The 20056-nt window shown below is 43.6% G+C and overlaps 1 protein-coding gene across 1 annotated transcript in view; it reads left to right on the plus strand.

Annotated features, from left to right (window-relative positions):
* Nucleotides 1–4425: 4425 nt before the first annotated feature.
* Nucleotides 4426–20056, plus strand: part of LOC135521880 (voltage-dependent calcium channel gamma-7 subunit-like) — a 29028-nt gene continuing 13397 nt past the window's right edge. Inside the window, exon 1 of the mRNA XM_064947660.1 lies at nucleotides 4426–4611. The gene's annotated coding sequence lies outside the window, so the exon portion shown is untranslated. The remainder of the gene's footprint in view (nucleotides 4612–20056) is intronic.

The following is a 20056-nucleotide window of genomic DNA, read 5'->3' on the forward strand; positions in this document are numbered from 1 at the left end:
TGTGAAGCCCAGGAAACGCTGAACATCCTTAACGGATTTGGGGGTGGGCCAATCCGCTACCGCCCCTACCTTCCTAGGGTCCATTTGGATTCGACCGGGTTCCACTACAAATCCCAGGAATTGTACTCGGGATGAATGGAATTCACATTTTTCCGGCTTAACGTACAGATGGCTGTCCAGGAGGCGTTTGAGTACATGTCTGACATGCTTAGTGTGTTCTTGAAGGGAGCTCGAAAAGATGAGGATGTCATCCAAGTAAACGAACACAAATATGTTAAGCATATCCCTAAGCACATCGTTTATGAGCGCTTGGAACACCGCTGGGGCGTTGGTCAGGCCGAAGGGCATCACCAAGTATTCATAGTGACCAGTAGGCGTGTTGAAAGCGGTCTTCCACTCGTCACCAGGTCTGATCCGCACAAGATGGTATGCGTTCCGCAGGTCAAGCTTAGTGAAAACAACTGCTTCCTGGAGCAGCTCGAAGGCTGTGGCCATAAGGGGTAGCGGGTAACGGTTACGGACGGTTATGTCATTGAGTCCCCGGTAGTCGATGCAAGGACGTAACCCACCATCTTTCTTGGCCACAAAGAAAAACCCTGCTCCCGCCGGGGAGGTTGATGGACGCATGAGGCCTGCTTCCAGAGAGTCCTTGATGTAGGTATCCATAGCAGCTCGTTCGGGTGGAGATAGGGAAAAGATCCGACCCCTGGGGGGCAAGTGCCCGGAAACAGGTCGATGGGGCAATCGTAAGATCTATGGGGTGGTAGCATGGTGGCCCTCTGTTTGCTAAACACCAGTTTGAGGTCATGGTAACACTCGGGAACTCGGGTCAGGTCGATGGATTCTAAAGACTCGGGAGTAGAACTCGGGGAATTCTGGAAAATACAAGTAGCTTGGCACGTAGGACCCCACTGCTTGATAGTGCCCACAGACCAGTCGATGTGAGGGTTATGGCTGTGAAGCCAGGGGTATCCAAGGACGAGAGGGAACTCGGAACAGGAGATCAAATGAAAGTTCATCAATTCCTGGTGTTGTGAAACTGAAAGTCTCAAGGAGGTAGTGACATGAGTGACAAGTCCAGATCCCAAAGGGCTTCCATCCAATGTAGTAACCCTCATGGGGTCACTTAGAAGTTCAGAGGGAACGCCATTCTCCTTCGCCCAGACACCATCCATGAAGTTACCTGCGGCTCCAGAGTCTACCAAGGCTTGAAGGTGAAGCTTGTGGTTGTCCCAGGAGAGGGTGACTGGAATGAGCAGACGGGAGTTGGACGGATGGGAGGAGGTTATGTTTCCCGTTACAGTTCCCCCGGTCTGTACGGGACAGAGCGTTTCCCTGGAGCCCGGGACACGTGGAACGGAAATGGCCCGGTTTGCCGCAATATAGACAGCGTCGCTCCCTCATCCGGCGGTCTCTCTCAGCCTGGGAGATGCGTCCAATCTGCATGGGTTCCGGTGGAGCCAGTGATGATAAAGGTGGGGACTCGGAGCTGGGACTGATAGGAGCTAGAGGTCTACGGTTGAGTTCTCTCTCTCTCAGACGCTGGTCAATGCGTGAGGCCAACTTGATCAGGGACTCGAGATTGTCCGGTGGTTCCCGAGTGGCCAGTTCATCTTGGATAGTGTCGGAAAGGCCTTTCAGAAAGCACACCGTGAGCGCCTCGTTGTTCCAGCCACTCGCTGCTGCCACCGTGCGGAACTGGATGGCATAGTCCGTCACGCTGCGCCAACCTTGATGGAGAGTCAGGAGCTGTTTGGCTGAGTCAGAACCACTGCTTGGGCCTTGAAACACTCGTTTGAATTCCTCAGCAAAGGCAGAGTAGCTGGCACAGCAGGAACTATGGGCATCCCACACAGCAGTAGCCCAGGCCAGGGCTTTTTCCGACAGCAGGGTGATGATATATGCGATCTTAGACCGGTCGGTGGGAAACGACGAGGGTTGCAGCTCAAAGGAGAGAGAACATTGAGTGAGAAACCCTTTACAAGCACTTGGATCACCTGAGAACCGTTGGGGAGGTGGAAGACGAGGTTCAGCCAGGGGGTTAACTGCCATGGGTACGTGAACTTGAGGTACTGGGACGGGAACTGTTGCCGGGGTAAGTCGATAAGATATTTGCTTAATGGAAGTCAGCATCTCCGACAGAAGATGAGAATGTCTAGCCATTAAGGCCTCTTGCTGAACCAGGGCGGCTTCGTGGCGTTGGACAGTCTCCTGGTGGTGGGACAGCGTGGCAAAAAGGTCCTGGGAACTGGCTGCCTCTGGGTTCATTTTTGGCTCTGTGTTTCTGTCAGGACCCGGTTTCGAACCTGGGTCTCCGGAGTGAGAAACAGTCACTTAACCAACTGAGCCACGAATAGACAGCAGAACCCAGAAGATGAGGCAGACACAGCAGTACTTAAGACGGTGAATTTAATAAAGAAAAATCCTAAAAAACAAAAATGGCAAATCCAAAAGGTGGTAGGTAAAACACAAAAGAACTCAAAAGAAACTCACCAAAAATAAACAAAAACAAAAAACAGAATACCACAAGAACGTCACCCGGAATCGACAAGAGCACACAGAACACTAGGGCAGGGTGCTAACATACAAACACAGAGCACAGAACTGAGGGAAACAAAGGGTTTAAATACAATCAGGGAAAACGAGACACAGGTGCAAACAATAATGGGGATCAAGGGAAAAACACAGGGACAAAAAGCACAATGGGGACATCTACTGACAAAAACCCGGAACAACCCTGGCCAAATCCTGACATCTACTGTATCTTCTGTATCTAGTTAGTATCTACTGTATCTAGTTAGTATCTACTGTCTTTCGTTAGTATCTACTGTATCTAGTTAGTATATTCTGTATCTAGTTAGTATCTACTGTATCTAGTTAGTATCTACTGTATCTAGTTAGTATCTACTGTATCTAGTTAGTATCTACTGTCTTTCGTTAGTATCTGCTGTCTTTTGTTAGTATCTACTGTATCTGGTAGTATCTTCTGTATCTAGTTAGTATCTACTGTATGTAGTTAATATCTACTGTATCTAGATAGTATCTACTGTATCTAGTTACTTTCTAATGTATCTCGTTAGTATCTACTGTTTCTGCTGTATGTACTGTTTCAAGTTAGTATCTACTGTTTCTAGTTAGTATCTACTGTATATAGTTAGTATCTACTGTATCTAGTTAGTATCTACTGTATCTAGATGCTATCTACTGTATCTAGTTACTTTGTACTGTATCCCGTTAGTTTCTACTGTATCTAGTTAGTATCTACTGTATCTACTGTATATAGTTAGTATGTACTGTACATAGTTACTATCTACTGTATCTCATTAGTATCAACTGTTTCTAGTTAGTATCTACTGTATATAGTTAGTATCTACTGTATATAGTTAGTATCTACTGTATCTACTGTCGGCACCTCTAGTTTGTAGTTACACATTCATGGTCACTGTCCACCAACAGTTGTGTGTGATAATGATGCTCTCTTTAATTTGAACACTCATAGTTAATACATTTCCACCACAATGACAGGTCGCATACAAGCTGCATAAATCTCCCTGAATATACTTGAATGTTATCTGGCTGTACAGTATTGTTTATGTAAAACCTCTGTAATAGTCTGCATATTTTTTTATTTAACCAGTCAAGTCAGTTAAAAATAAATTTGTATTTACAATGACAGACTACGCTGGGCCAATTGTGCACTGCCCTATGGGACTCCCAATCACGACCGGATGTGATACAGCCTGAATTCGAACCAGGGACTGCCGTGATGCCTCTTGCACTGAGATGCAGTGCCTTAGACCGCTGCCCCACTCAGGAGCCCTTTACTGCCAAACTAATTTCTCTATTTCATTTGTACCTTGTGTGTGCAATGTGTGTCTCTAGGGCATTTCAGACGGTTGTTAAGGGACCTTTTTATGGAAAAATGTGTCTGTTTTTTTATGATTATTTTTTTGCTTTTCATGTATTGTTTTGTATAATTATGTGTATTTTATGGTAATATACAGGGCTCGTCTGTAAAAGAGACGTTGGTCTCAGCTTTGACTCCCTGTCAAAATAAAGGTTCAATAAAAAGATATTGTTTTTAACTTACAGTTTGCTCCCCTGCATTTCCCTTCCTCTACATCCCCCGCCTCTCTCTCTCGCTCTACCTCTCTCTCTCTCTCTCTCTCTCTCTCTCTCTCTCTCTCTCTCTCCTCTCTCTCTCTCTCTCTCTCTCCCTCCCTCTCTCTCTCTCTCTCTCTCTCTCTCTCCCTCTCTCTCTCTCCCCTCTCTCTCTCTCTCTCTCCCTCCCTCTCCCTCTCTCTCTCTCTCTCTCTCTCTCTCTCTCTCTTTCTTCTTCCATCCCACTGTCCCTGCTGTATACTGTAGTTCCAGATCCACCGCAGCAGTGCTCATAGATAGTGTGTGAGTGAAAAAGAGCGGGAGTTGGAGATTGAGAGGATGGGTAAAGGAGCGTAAAGGGGTAACACACACAATCGAGAGAGGGAGTGAAAGAGGGGGTAGAGAGATAGAGAGAGAGAACTGTAAAATCAGCCAACACTCCCAGACGCGAGGCTCTTGATTACTGTCAAGCGCGCACACCATTCGGATATCACTCCTGTGACAGCCAGGGTAAGTGCTTTTGCTCAAAAGATACAAACACATTTTTAACTGAACCATTTTATCCTACTGCATGAGGTTTATAAGATTAAGGATATTATTAATAAACTATTTCAGTGAACACATTCTGGTGTTGTATAGCCAACATCTGCCAAAATGGTTTATGTCTGTCGTGGATGGCTTTAATCGGTTACTGGAACGTCTATATTATGTTGTCTAACTCACATGAAAACATTGTAATGTTTGCCAGAGTTGCATTGGAGGATAGTCTTCTTTGTCACGCCTGGTCTGCCTATGTTTATCAAATCCAAACTCTCCGCGTGACAGTGTGGCAATAGAGGGGGTTGCAAACAACATTCTGAGGCACATTGTGTGTGTCGTGTGATATAATCTGTGACTACCGTATCTATAATAAATAGTAGAAACACACACAGCGCTGTGGTAATAGATAGGTAGAGAGAGACTGGTTAACTGAAGACCTCGCTGCTGGTATTTTTTGGTAATTTCATATTCATTGGTCTGTAACCTACTGTATTATTCCATCTCTCTCTCTCTCTCTCTCTCTCTCTCTCTCTCTCTCTCTCTCTCTCTCTCTCTCTGTCTAAATGTCCTGTCATTTACAGTGTGGCCACCGCTTTCTTAATTTCATTATCTAAACGTCCTTGCTGAATGAGTCACTGTCGTGTGTGTGTGTGTGTGTGTGTGTGTGTGTGTGTGTGTGTGTGTGTGTGTGTGTGTGTGTGTGTGTGTGTGTGTGTGTGTGTGTGTGTGTGTGTGTGTGTGTGTGTGTGTGTGTGTGTGTGTGTGTGTGTGTGTGTGTGAGAGAGCGAGAGAGAGAGAGTGTCTCTGTGTGTGTGCTTTTTCCTGTGAGTAATTTTGACATGGAATAGTTTTTGTTGCTGCTTTGTTATATCATAGTTAATGCAAGCAATTAGTTTAGCGCGTGCAGTGTGAGTGCACCCAGCCCAGGGCATGAGTGTTCACGTGGGGTACTTCTTGCCTTTTTGGGCCAAGGTCTTTCCCTATATTAACCTACATCTGTTTCAGCCTCAGTCTCTCACTTTGTCTTCTTTGCCTTATAAACTCTGGAGGGGCTAATCCTGCCCTCCAGTTCTATTTTCCCTGCAATCTCTCTCTCTCATTCACTTCTATCTATTCTCATTCTCTTTCTCTCTTTCTCTTATTCTCTTTCCCTCTCACTCACTTTTATCTATTCTCATTCTCTCTTTCTCTCTTTCTCTTATTCTCTCTCCCTCTCACCCTCTTTTTCACTCCTCTCTTCTTCTCCCTCTCCCGCTTCCTCTCTCTCTCTCTCTCTCTCTCTCTCTCCATCTTGTCTTATTCTCCCTCACTCTCGTTACCACTCTCCTTCGTTCTCTGACCCTCTCTCCTAGTTTCTGTAGACCAGGGCTGCCCAACCATCTTCCTGGAGATCTACAGTCCTGTAGGTTTTCAGTCCAACCCTAATTTAGCATACCTGATTCAGCTATTTAAGATCTTGTTGAGCAACTAATAAGTATAATCAGGTGTGTTAAATTAGGGTTGGACTGAAAACCCACAGGACTGTAGATCTCCAGGAAGAGGGATGGGCAGCCCTGCTGTAGACACTTTGTTTGGGTGTTGTGGGTCATTTTCATCCATTCATCCATCACTTTAGCTCTCTCTCTCTCTCTCTCTCTGTCTCTCATTCCAGACCGTATACCAGGTGAAGTGAACCTGCAGGTCTTTACAGATCTATCTCACCTAGTAGACTAAGCGACAGGGTCCTTACTGTCTGGCCCTGCTAGAAAATAAACAACTAGAAAAGTCTAGTTTAAAAGTGCTTTTTTAAAACAAGGGTTTTCCACCTCCGAGCCTCAACCTGAGGTGCCGTGAACAATGACCACATTGTGACAACACCATGGAATATAGTTGTGGGAGCAGTAGTGGCAGATACCTCACGTTAGTTCAGCACCACGGAGAGACCCCTCACAGCTTCACACACTATCTAACCCTTTCCAGAGGGTGTGCAGATTTTTAATTCCAGTCCTTCAGTAACACATCTGATTCAGATCATTGCCTAGACTGAAGATCATAATTAGGTAATTAATTGAAACAGCTGTGTTAGTGATAGGATGGAGCAAAAAGCCTGCACACCCTGAAGCTCTAGATAACCCCTTGAAGCAGTGGGAGTACTGTTCATGGTGCTTCTGGACAGTGAGAGTTCTGTCCCTGGTGCTGCTGGACAATGAGGGTGCTGTCTAAGGATCCTGAACTTGACAGTGAGGGTGCTGTCCAATGTGCTGAACTGGACAATGAGAGTGCTGTCCAATGTGCTGAACTGGATAATGAAGGTGCTGTCCAAGGATCCTCAACTGGACATTGAGGGTGCAGTCCAAGGATCCTGAACTGGACAGTGAGGGTGCTGTCCATGGTGCTGAACTGGCCATTGGGAGTGCTGTCCAATGTTCTGAACTGGAACTTAATTGCAGCATAAAGCATTTCACTTAACGTTATGGCTTTAATGCTTTCATCAGAGTGTTCTCTTTTCAAAGAATACATGAAGGTCACCTTAGGGACCATGCAGATAGATACACAATATTAAATTAAATGGCATTTTAAAAACGTGACTTATCCCAGAGGGGCGATTACTTCTACAATACTTTTAATCTAGTGAAGGAGCATATGTGAGCACTGTCACGCACCTTCCAGTTGGCAGGACAGCATAGTGACATCACTGTTTGCTGTGACCTGAAGTCAATTGGCGCTTCTGGAGTGTCACGCTAACATCTGGCGCTGACTGGCAGAGAGGACATGGGACTGCCATGTTTATATGAGTCCTATCACCTATATTTTTGGATATCATAATTTCCATAAAGTTATCCCCTCTGTGAATTGGAGGCGTCTGGTTCACAGTAAGTAATAGTTTCCAACATATACAATTGAAGTCAGAAGTTTACATACACTTAGGTTGGAGTCATTAAAACTTGTTTTGCAACCACTCCACAAAGTTCTTGTTAAAACCTCTTTGGGCTAGGTACCCCGCTAGCGGGACAACTGCCGCTGATACTGGAGGGCGCGCAATTCAAATAAATAATCATTAAAAATGATGGATATTAAACATTTAGGTACATAGAAGTGTCTTATATCAGTTGAAAGCTTAAATTCTTGTTAATATAACTGCACTGTCTGATTTACAGTAGGCTTTACAGCGAAAACATGCCAAGCAATTATTTGAGGACGGAGCCCCACATCAAAAAAAATATTCCACCGTCACAGGTTTCATAGACTCACAAATAGCGAAAAAAATTCACTTACGTTTTTAAAATCTTCCTCTGATTTGTCATCCAAAGGGTCCCAGCTATAACATGTAGTGTCCTTCTTTATATCCCAAAAAGTCAGTTTAGTTGGCGCCATCGATTTGCGTAATCCACTCGTTCAACGTGCCAAGATAGGAATCCAAAAATCTACCCTTAAACTTTGTTTCAACGAGTCAAAATAAGTTTCTATGCAATCCTCAGATACCCTAAAATGTAATCAAACTATAATATTTCATATGGAAATATGTATGTTCAATAGGAAAGCAATGTTAGCAGGTGCTTGTTGTCTTCATGGTGCGCGCACATGAATTTTCAAGCAGATGTCCTTGTACTAAAACATATTATTCTTACTCATTTTGGAAGAAACAAGCCTGGAACCTTGAACAAAGACTACTGACACCCAGTGGAAGCCATAGGAATTGCATACTGGGAGCTAGATTAAATTATCTCCCAATATGTTCCATTGGAAAAGCTCTCAAAGAAAATTGTAGTTTATTTTTCTTTGAATATTCTTCTACCATATCTATTGTGTTATAGTCTCCTACGTTAACATTTCTACAAACTACAAAGTGTCTTCCAATGGTACCAGTTATATGCATAACCTGGCTTCAGGGCCTGAGCAACAGGCAGTGTACTTTGGGTAAGTCAGTCAGGCGGAAATTGAGAAAAAAGGACGCTAACCCTAACAAGTTTTAACAAACTATAGTTTTGTCAAGTCGGTTAGGACATCTACTTTGTGCATGACACAAGTCATTTTTCCAACAATTGTTTACAGACAGATTATTTCACGTATAATTCAAAGTATCACAATTCCAGTGGGTCAGAAATGCACATACGCCAAGTTGACTGTGCCTTTAAACAGCTTGGAAAATTCCAGAAAATTATGTCATGGCTTTAGAAGCTTCTGATAGAATAATTGACAACATTTGAGTCAAATGGAGGTATACCTGTGGGTGTATTTCAAGGCCTACCTTCAAACTCAGTGCCTCTTTGCTTGACATCATGGGAAAATAAAAAGAAATCAGCCAAGACCTCAAAATACAATTGTAAACCTTCACAAGTCTGGTTCATACTTTCCAAACGCCTGAAGGTACCACGTTCATCTGTACAAGCAATAGTCCCCAAGTATACACACCATGGGACCATGCAGCCGTCATACCGCTCAGGAAGGAGACGCATTCTGTCTCCTAGAGATGAACGTACTTTGGTGCGAAAAGTGCAAATCAATCCCAGAACAACAACAAAGGACCCTGTGAAGATGCTGGAGGAAACAGGTACAAAAGTATCTATATCCACAGTAAAATGAGTCCTATATCGACATAACCTGAAAGGCCGCTCAGCAAGGAAGAAGCCACTGCTCCAAAACCTCCATAAAAAAAGCCAGACTATGGTTGCAACTGCACATGGAGACAACGATCATACTTTTTTGAGAAAGGGCCTCTGGTCTGATGAAACAAAAATAGAACAGTTTGGCCATAATGTTTGGAGGAAAAAGGGGGAGGCTTGCAAACCGAAGAACACCATCCCAACCATTAAGCACGGGGGTGGCAGCATTATGTTGTGGGGGTGCTTTGCTGCAGGAGGGACTGATGCACTTCACAAAATAGATGGCATCATGAGGTTGTCATGTCCTGACCTTAGTTCCTTTTTATGTCTCTATTTTAGTTTGGTCAGGTCGTGAGTTGGGGTGGGCATTCTACGTTTTGTGTTCTATGTTTTCTATTTCTAAATGTTTGGCCTGTTATGGTTCCCAATCAGTGGCAGCTGGCTATCGTTGTCTCTGATTGAGAAACATACTTAGGCAGCCTGTTCTCCCACTATGGGTTGTGGGTAGTTTCTGTTTTGTGTTGCTGCAACTTACAGGACTGTTTTGTTTTCGTTTCACTCTCTTTGTTATTTTGTTTAGTGTTTCTGTTCCTAATAAATAACATGAACACTTACCACTCTGCGCATTGGTCCGATCCATCCTATTCCTCATCAGAAGAGGAAGACAATCGTTACAGAGGTAGGAAAATTATGTGGATATATTGAAGCAACATCTCAAGGCATCAGGCAGGAAGTTAAAGCTTGGTCGCAAATGGGTCTTCCAAATGGACAATGACCGCAAACATACACCAAAGTTGTGGCAAAATGGCTTAAGATCAACAAAGTCAAGGTATTAGAGTGGCCATCACAAAGCCCTGACCTCAATCCTATGGAAAATTTGTGGGCAGAACTGAACAAGCTTTTGTGAGCAATGAGGCCTACAAACCTGAGTCAGTTACACTAGCTCTGTCAGGAGGAATGGGCCAAAATTCACCCAACTTATTTGGGGAAGCTTGTGGAAGGCTACCAAAACGTTTGACCCAAGTTATACAATTTGAAGGCAATGCTACCAAATACTAATGGAGTATGTAAACTTCTGACCCACTGGGAATGTGATGAAAAAAAAAGCTGAAATAAATAATTCTCTCTACTATTATTCTGACATTTCACATTCTTAAAATGAAGTGGTGATTCTAACTGACTTAAGACAGGGAATCTTTACTAGGATTTAATGTCAGGAATTGTGGTAAACTGAGTTTAAATGTATTTGGCCAAGGTGTATGTGAACTTCCGACTTTAACTGTAGCTTCTACCTATCCAGGCCTATCACATCAAATCAAAGTTTATTTGTCACATGCGCCGAATACAACAGGTGTACCTTACAGTGAAATGCTAACTTACAGGCTCTAACCAGTAGTGCAAAAAAAAGGTGTGTGTGTGTGTGTGTGTGTGTGTAGGTAAGTAAATAAATAAAACAACAATAGAAAGGCATTTGAAAATAAGAGTAGCAAGGCTATATACAGACTCCGGTTAGTCAGTCTTATTGAGGTAGTATGTACATGTAGGTATCGTTAAAGTGAATATGCATATATGATGAACAGAGAGTAGCAGAAGCGTAAAAAGAGGGGTTGGCAGGTGGTGGGACACAATGCAGATAGTCTGGGTAACCATTTGGTTACCTGTTCAGGAGTCTTATGGCCTGGGCGTAAAAACAGTTGAGAAGCCTTTTTGTTCTAGACTTGGTACTCAGTGAGGGGAAGTGAGGGAAAAGAGTGTCTGCTAAATGACTGAAATGTAAATGTCAGTGAGTTACGGCAGCAGGGAGGGGACAGCTTTTAAAATACTGAAGAGTTGGGCTGACTTCACTGACCACTCCTTGTGTGTATTTCTTCCATTCATTTTTATATCTTACATCTTGTCTTGTTTACTCACTTATTTTTTTTTACCTCTCCTCTTCCGCTCCTATATATCTCTCTTCATGTCACTCCTCCTCTCCTATATGTCTCTCTTCGAGTCACTCCTCCTCTCCTATATGTCTCTCTTCATGTCACTCCTCCTCTCCTATATGTCTCTCCATGTCACTACTCCTCTCCTATATGTCTCTCTTTGAGTCACTCCTCCTCTCCTATATGTCTCTCTTCATGTCACTCCTCCGCTCCTATATGTCTCTCTTCATGTCACTCCTCCTCTCCTCTCTGTCTCTTCATGTCACTCCTGCTATCCTCTCTGTCTCTCTTCATGTCACTCCTCCTTTCCTCTCTGTCTCTCTTCATGTCACTACTCCTCTCCTATATGTCTCTCTTTGAGTCACTCCTCCTCTCCTATATGTCTCTCTTCATGTCACTCCTCCGCTCCTATATGTCTCTCTTCATGTCACTCCTCCTCTCCTATATGTCTCTCTCCATGTCACTCCTCCTCTCCTATATGTCTCTCTTCATGTCACTCCTCCTCTCCTATATGTCTCTCTCCATGTCACTCCTCCTCTCCTATATGTCTCTCTTCATGTCACTCCTCCTCTCCTATATATCTCTCTTCATGTCACTCCTCCTCTCCTATATGTCTCTCTCCATGTCACTCCTCCTCTCCTATATGTCTCTCTTCATGTCACTCCTCCTCTCCTATATGTCTCTCTTCATGTCACTCCTCCGCTCCTATATGTCTCTCTTCATGTCACTCCTCCTCTCCTATATGTCTCTCTCCATGTCACTCCTCCTCTCCTATATGTCTCTCTTCATGTCACTCCTCCTCTCCTATATATCTCTCTTCATGTCACTCCTCCTCTCCTATATATCTCTCTCCATGTCACTCCTCCTCTCCTATATATCTCTCTTCATGTCCCTCCTCCTCTCCTATATGTCTCTCTTCATGTCACTCCTCCTCTCCTATATGTCTCTCTTCATGTCACTCTTCCTCTCCTATATGTCTCTCTTCATGTCACTCCTCCTCTCCTATATGTCTCTCTTCATGTCACTCCTCCTCTCCTATATATCTCTCTTCATGTCCCTCCTCCTCTCCTATATGTCTCTCTTCATGCCACTCCTCCTCTCCTATATGTCTCTCTTCAAGTCACTCCTCCTCTCCTATATGACTCTCTTCATGTCACTCCTCCTCTCCTATATTTCTCTCTTCGAGTCACTCCTCTCCTATATGTCACTCTTCATGTCACTCCTCCTCTCCTCTCTTTCTCTTCATGTCACTCCTGCTATCCTCTCTGTCTCTCTTCATGTCACTCCTCCTTTCCTCTCTGTCTCTCTTCATGTCACTCCTCCTCTCCTCTCTGTCTCTCTTCTAGTCACTCCTCCTCTCCTCTCGGTCTCTCTTCTAGTCACTCCTCCTCTCCTCTCTATCTCTCTTCTAGTCACTCCTCCTCTCCTCTCTGTCTCTCTTCATGTCACTCCTCCTCTCATATGTCTCTCTTCATGTCACTCCTCTTCTCCTATATGTCTCTCTTCATGTCATTCCTCCTCTCCTATTTGTCTCTCTTCATGTCACTCCTCCTCTCCTATTTGTCTCTCTTCATGTCACTCCTCCTCTCCTATATGTCTCTCTTCATGTCACTCCTCCTCTCCTATGTCTCTCTTCATGTCACTCCTCCTCTCCTCTCTGTCTCTTCATGTCACTCCTCCTATCCTCTCTGTCTCTCTTCATGTCACTCATCCTTTCCTCTCTGTCTCTCTTCATGTCACTCCTCCTCTCCTCTTTGTCTCTCTTCATGTCACTCCTGCTCTCCTCTTTGTCTCTCTTTTAGTCACTCCTCCTCTCCTCTCTGTCTCTCTTCTAGTCACTCCTCCTCTCCTCTCTGTCTCTCTTCATGTCACTCCTCCTCTCCTATGTCTCTCTTCATGTCACTCATCCTCTCCTATATGTCTCTCTTCATGTCACTCCTCCTCTCCTATTTGTCTCTCTTCATGTCACTCCTCCTATCCTATTTGTCTCTCTTCATGTCACTCCTCCTCTCCTATATGTCTCTCTTCGAGTCACTCCTTCTCTCCTATATGTCTCTCTTCGAGTCACTCCTCCTCTCCTATATGTCTCTCTTCATGTCACTCCTCCTCTCCTATATGTCTCTCTTCATGTCACTCCTCCTCTCCTCTCTGTCTCTTCATGTCACTCCTCCTGTCCTCTCTGTCTCTCTTCATGTCACTCATCCTTTCCTCTCTGTCTCTCTTCATGTCACTCATCCTCTCTTCTTTGTCTCTCTTCATGTCACTCCTGCTCTCCTCTCTGTCTCTCTTTTAGTCACTCCTCCTCTCCTCTCTGTCTCTCTTCTAGTCACTCCTCCTCTCCTCTCGGTCTCTCTTCTAGTCACTCCTCCTCTCCTCTCTGTCTATCTTCTAGTCACTCCTCCTCTCCTCTCTATCTCTCTTCTAGTCACTCCTCCTCTCCTCTCTGTCTCTCTTCTCGTCACTCCTCCTCTCTTCTGTCTCTCTTCTAGTCACTCCTCCTATCCTCTCTGTCTCTCTTCATGTCACTCCTCCTGTCCTCTCTGTCTCTCTTTTAGTCACTCCTCCTCTCCTCTCTGTCTCTCTTCTAGTCACTCCTCCTCTCTGTCTCTCTTCTAGTCACTCCTCCTTTCCTCTCTGTCGCTCTTTTAATGGCTCCTCCTCTCTGTCTCTCTTCTAGTCACTCCTCCTCACTGTCTTTCTTCTAGTCACTCCGCCGCTCCTCTCTGTCGCTCTTCTAGTCCTCTCCTCTCATCATATCTCTCCTTCTCCTCTCTGTCTCTCTTATAGCTATTCCCCCTCCTCTTCTTTCTATATCTCTGTCGTTAGTCTGTTCTATTCCCCCTCCTCTTCTTTCAATATCTCTATCTTTAGTCAGTTCTATTCTCCCTTCTCTTCTTTCTATATCTCTGTCTTTAGTCAGTTCTATTCTCCCTTCTCTTCTTTCTATATCTCTGTCTTTAGTCAGTTCTATTTCCCCTCCTCTTCTTTCTATATCTCTGTCTTTAGTCTGTTCTATTCCCCTTCCTCTTCTTTCTATATCTCTGTCTTTAGTCTGTTCTATTCCCCCTCCTCTTCTTTCAATATCTCTATCTTTAGTCAGTTCTATTCTCCCTTCTCTTCTTTCTATATCTCTGTCTTTATTCAGTTCTATTCCCCCTCCTCTTCTTTCTATATCTCTATCTTTAGTCAGTTCTATTTCCCCTCCTCTTCTTTCAATATCTCTGTCTTTAGTCAGTTCTATTCTCCCTCCTCTTCTTTCTATATCTCTGTCTTTAGTCAGTTCTATTTCCCCTCCTCTTCTTTCAATATCTCTGTCTTTAGTCAGTTCTATTCCCCCTCCTCTTCTTTCTATATCTCTGTCTTTAGTATGTTCTATTCCCCCTCCTCTTCTTTCTATATCTCTGTCTTTAGTCAGTTCTATTTCCCCTCCTCTTCTTTCAATATCTCTGTCTTTAGTCAGTTCTATTCTCCCTCCTCTTCTTTCTATATCTCTGTCTTTAGTCAGTTCTATTCCCCTTCCTCTTCTTTCTATATCTCTGTCTTTAGTCAGTTACATTCCCCCTCCTCTTCTTTCTATATCTCTGTCTTTAGTCTGTTCTATTCTCCCTCCTCTTCTTTCTATATCTCTGTCTTTAGTCAGTTACATTCCCCCTCCTCTTCTTTCTATATCTCTGTCTTTAGTCTGTTCTATTCCCCCTCCTCTTCTTTCTATATCTCTGTCTTTAGTCAGTTCTATTCTCTCTCCTCCTCTTTCTATATCTCTGTCTTTAGTCAGTTCTATTCTCCCTCCTCTTCTTTCTATATCTCTGTCTTTAGTCTGTTCTATTCCCCCTCCTCTTCTTTCTATATCTCTGTCTTTAGTCAGTTCTATTCTCTCTCCTCCTCTTTCTATATCTCTGTCTTTAGTCAGTTCTATTCTCCCTCCTCTTCTTTCTATATCTCTGTCTTTAGTCAGTTCTATTCTCCCTCCTCTTCTTTCTATATCTCTGTCTTTAGTCTGTTCTATTCCCCCTCCTCTTCTTTCTATATCTCTGTCTTTAGTCAGTTCTATGCTCCTCTGTATCTGTGAAAGAATGTCTCTGACTGGTCCTCCTTATCTAGCCACAGATTCTGTACTGTCATGTCTCTTCTCCTTGGACCCCCCCCCACACACACACACACACACACACACACACACACACACACACACACACACACACACAATGTCGCCCCCCAGGCCCTTGCGTCTCCACTCAGCTCTGAGGGCTCCACTGAGTCACCACACAGACTGCAGAGACAACACAGGGAGAGAAACATGACCGGGTGAACATGGTGGAGGAGAGAAGGAGAGAGGGAAGGACACTGAGGAATGGAGGAGGAGGAAGGGGAAAACATTGGGAAGAGGGTGAAAATTAAGATGTGAGAGGGAGAAAGAAGTAAGGGGAAGACGTGAGGCGAAGGAAAGAAACAGAGAGAAGGAGAAAGGAAGAAACACAATGACATGTTGAAATAGAGGGAGAAGGAGAGAATGAGAAGGATATCCAAGTAGGAGGGAGACAGTCTCTGAGCAACACCATTTCATCAGTATGTTAAAGTAATTATCACCTAATAATCCACAACAGCAAATCAGTAGTATAAATGACATATGCATGTAGAGTTTTGATAGACGTTTCCATAGTTATCCTCCATTCACTGTCTGTCTGTCTTCCTTCCTCTCTTTGTCTTCTTATCTGTTTCCCTCTGTTGAATCTGTCTCTCTCTCCACCCTATTCTCACCCTATTCTTAATTCCCTTCTCCCAGCTCTTCCAATCCTCCAATCCCTCGCTCACAAAGCCAGGCTTCATTCACTCTTCCCTCTCCAGTCATCCCTCTTTCACTCTCCATTCATCCCTCCTTCACTCTCCATTCATCCCTCCTTCCCTCTCCATTCATCCCTCCTTCCCTCTCCATTCATCCCTCCTTCACTCTCCATTCATCCCTCCTTCCCTCGCCATTCATCCCTCCTTCCCTCGCCATTCATCCCTCCTTCCCTCTCCATCCATCCCTCCTTCCCTCTCCATTAATCCCTCCTCACTCTCCATTCATCCCTCCTTCACTCTCCATTCAACCCTCCTTCACTCTCCATTCATCCCTCCTTCCTTCGCCATTCATCCCTCCTTCCCTCACCATTCATCCCTCCTTCACTCTCCATTCAACCCTCCTTCACTCTCCATTCATCCCTCCTTCCCTCTCCATTCGCTCCATTCACTGCACAATAAGCACATCCATGGAGATGCCTTTTTTCCCAGCATGCTTTGCAAGTGGGATGGGGACTCAGTACAGTTGATGTCACTCTGGGTAGAAGCTGCACGTAGCCATAGGTGTAGAATCAGCTTCCCCTCTCCACATTCTATCCTTAACCATTAGTGTGATAAATGAGAAACTGAGCATAGACCAGAAGCTCATCTCCGACGAAGACAGTTACTCTGAAACAACATGGAGGACCACTTACCAAATGACTCTTCAGGGTGATGTGAGGACACAATGGACAAGAGCAGTGTACAATATACAAGGGGCGATTGTGTCGCAAATGGGTGATGAATGAACACACAGGGTGAATTAACACACACACTCAGCGTGCTGACTGGGGAGGGAGGATATGCAGTGCAGTGTTGGCCAGTCAACCGGCACTAAGGCCTGGAAAGTTAATGTCGGAATCACAATGGAACCTGTGTGTGTGCTTGCTGATGATTATTAACTTGGCCCTCATCATCTCTCTGCCCTTTGACCTTTTCTGTGATTGGTTCTCAAATGGATGCGTAATAACTATTTTTTAGCGACAACATGACATATTTGTGTGCCCTTACAAAAAAGCACATGTCAAATTTGCAGTTTCACATGTGAAATAGCTGTTTTCACATGTAATAAATGTAGAGTTCACATGTTAATGCCACCTTTTCACATGTGCCTCACAAAACTTTTACATGTGAAAATCTCACTTTCTCATGTGGAATCACATGTAAAAATCGAAAAAATCTAACATTCACATATGATTGTTTTTCACATGTGAACTTGCAATTCCACATGTGAAAGTGAAAATCTAATTTGCAGTTTCACATGTAAGAAAACTCCACATTTACTCCAATGTTTGTAAACCAAGTAAATGAAAACAAACACTGTGTAGCTTAAAAACTATATAGGTTAAAACTATCATTTTGATATCATGGATGGTCAGTCCAGAGCGCAGGCTATGGATTCCAGAGTGGTTGCATTTCTCCATCCCCATCCATCAGCTTTTTACCTAAACTGTGCCGGGGAGCCCACTTTGTTAATGTTTCAATTAAGGATTGCCGCTTGAAACAACATATGGTGCAATTTTCTAGCGAGTAACTTACTTTTGTGCCATTAATATCAATTTGAAAAACTGAAGTCGAGAACAAAATTCTGTGTATTGCAAACAAAAATAATTATACTGAAAGCAAAGCATAAACCCAAATGTATTAATAGTAAAATATGTATTGCTAGGAAATAATTGTCCAATGCAAGAGCAAATCATTTGTAAATGGATGCAAAACAAATATTTTCTGTGAAACATTTTGTATGATACCGTAATTAAATGAAATGCCTCTCTCTTTCCTGCAGGTTTCCCTATAGTTGGTTACTTTACCCTGGCATTTGCTTTCACTGCCTTTTTTCAAGTGTTGGCATATTCCAGCATCATGGTGCCCTGCATCCCACTGCTAGTTTGCCTCTGAAGCTAAGCAGGGTCGTGGTTTGTCCCCAAACTAGAGCCCAGACGGGTATTTAGCGACATCTGTCAAACCAGAATTTGTGCAAACTCAGAATTTCCACCTCGAGAAAGAGAGCTTGAAAGAGAGCCTTATCATCAGATTATTTTTCTTCACTATGGCCTGTCTCTGTCACGACTTCCGCCGAAGTTGGCTCCCCTGCCTGTTCGGGCGGTGTTCGGCGGTCATCGTCACCGTCCTACGAGCCGCTACCGATCCCTTTTTCGTTTGTCTGTTGGTTTTGTCTTATTAGTTTCACCTGTGTGTATTTTGGTTTAATTAGCTTCCCTATATGTAGAAGTTTGACCCGCCCTTGTTTTGTGCGGGATTGTTTTTTTGTTACTCTGTTGGTTGTGGTTTTCATGTTTGTATTCTCCGGACTGTTTGGTCCTGTGTTTGGGCTGGTCTGTTCTATGCGCCCTGTATGTTGGCGTGACAGTTTTTTGGCCGGAGAATAAATTAAGATTTACTGAACCCTGCTCTCTGCGCCTGATTCCAACCCACCACTCCTAGTAGCCTGTGACAGTCTCCTTGGAAAATCCATGTTCGCCGCACTTTACAAAGGGAACAAATTATTGGACCGCTAATGTATTTTTGAACGTTATCGTTTTTCCGCACAATCACTCATATCTGGTAAATGTACTCATATATCGCAAATGTAACCCAACTCGATTTCGCTTTGACTGCTATACAAACTATGTGTATTGCTTAGAGATGTTCTGCCAATGAACATTTCCTGTACAATGTGGGCGATGCTGAACTATTTGGCAAGGCAAAGGTGTGTAGAGCCGGAAGAAGTCTGCCTCTCATTGAAGATATTTTTTCTATGTCTGTGTTGCATTCCCTGGCCATCAAGTTGTCCATATAATCAAGGAGAACTTTTATAGAATGCAGGTACAATAGGCTGCGATCAGTTGACTGCCAGCGATGCTTTGCTAATCTCAAATTAATACATCTAGGCAACATGATAAAAATAATACATCGCCTAATTCATCCAGCAGATTTTCCGAACATCATTGGTGCTGTAGATGACCAAATGAAGGAGACTAAGTGAATAGAAACAACTTTCACAGCATAAACAAACAGGTAGCTACTGAATACTGTAGCCTAAACTTTCATCAAACCAAATCATTTTCACAAACAGTCATTGAATTCAATGATCTTCCTTCCTTCTTTTGTCGGGTGATTTGACTCCCATGGGGTTACAACTAAACATTGAACAACATTGCTGCCGGTGTTGTCACGCGAAGCACTCTATGAATTCAATACATTAGTATTCATCCTACATAGGCTATGGAATGGTCCTACCATTGCAATTGTGACATATGTTACTACAATTGACATATTAGGCCAAAGCCTTTAACACGTAATATCAGCCACCAGCGCTGCAATAAATGTGCTCTATAAAAAGCATTGTAGTAAGCTTCTCTATGAAAGCATTGTTCCTAATTAGCCATATGTGTAAACTAGGCCTATTAGATATTGGAACCGTGCCAATGAACTTGTGCATTTAACACTGTCTGCAATTTTCTGCCAGGCTCCCTCTCTGGCTTTTGCCTCGGCAGATTTATCACTTTCTGGGAGAAATATCTGAACATATTCGTTATGTTTTCTAATTGTTTCTTGTTCTAGGCTTTTGAAATATTGGGCTCTGTCTTTTGACTTCATATCTGTCATTTTTTCTGTCATCGAAATGAGGACCTTTTTGAATGTTGCGTGCACGCGCCAGCTGGTCAACCAATCTGCACTTCACTTCAGCCGAATACCTTAAGCGGTTCTGGAACTTCACTTCAGATGAATACCTTAAGCGGTTCTGGAACCAAGAAATCCTGGACTTCCTCATCTGGTTAAAACACACCTGATATGTTCAGGAAATCCCAAATTTGTTAAACCAACTTTCTGAGATAACCCTCAGATTGAGCTGGAAGTGGTAAAAAAAATAAACCTGTTTTTTTTAAATTGAGAGGTATCTGTCTCCCTCTCTCTCTCTCACAGCATGACTTCTGAATGAGGCATCTGTTTCCCTCCCTCTCTCTTTCTCTCAGCATGACTTCTGAATGAGGTATCTGTTTCCCTCCCTCTCTCTTTCTCTCAGCATGACTTCTGAATGAGGTATCTGTTTCCCTCCCTCTCTCTTTCTCTCAGCATGAATTCTGAATG

The sequence above is a fragment of the Oncorhynchus masou genome, chromosome 30 (genome assembly GCF_036934945.1).
Source record: "Oncorhynchus masou masou isolate Uvic2021 chromosome 30, UVic_Omas_1.1, whole genome shotgun sequence".
NCBI classification, from domain to species: Eukaryota; Metazoa; Chordata; class Actinopteri; order Salmoniformes; family Salmonidae; genus Oncorhynchus; species Oncorhynchus masou.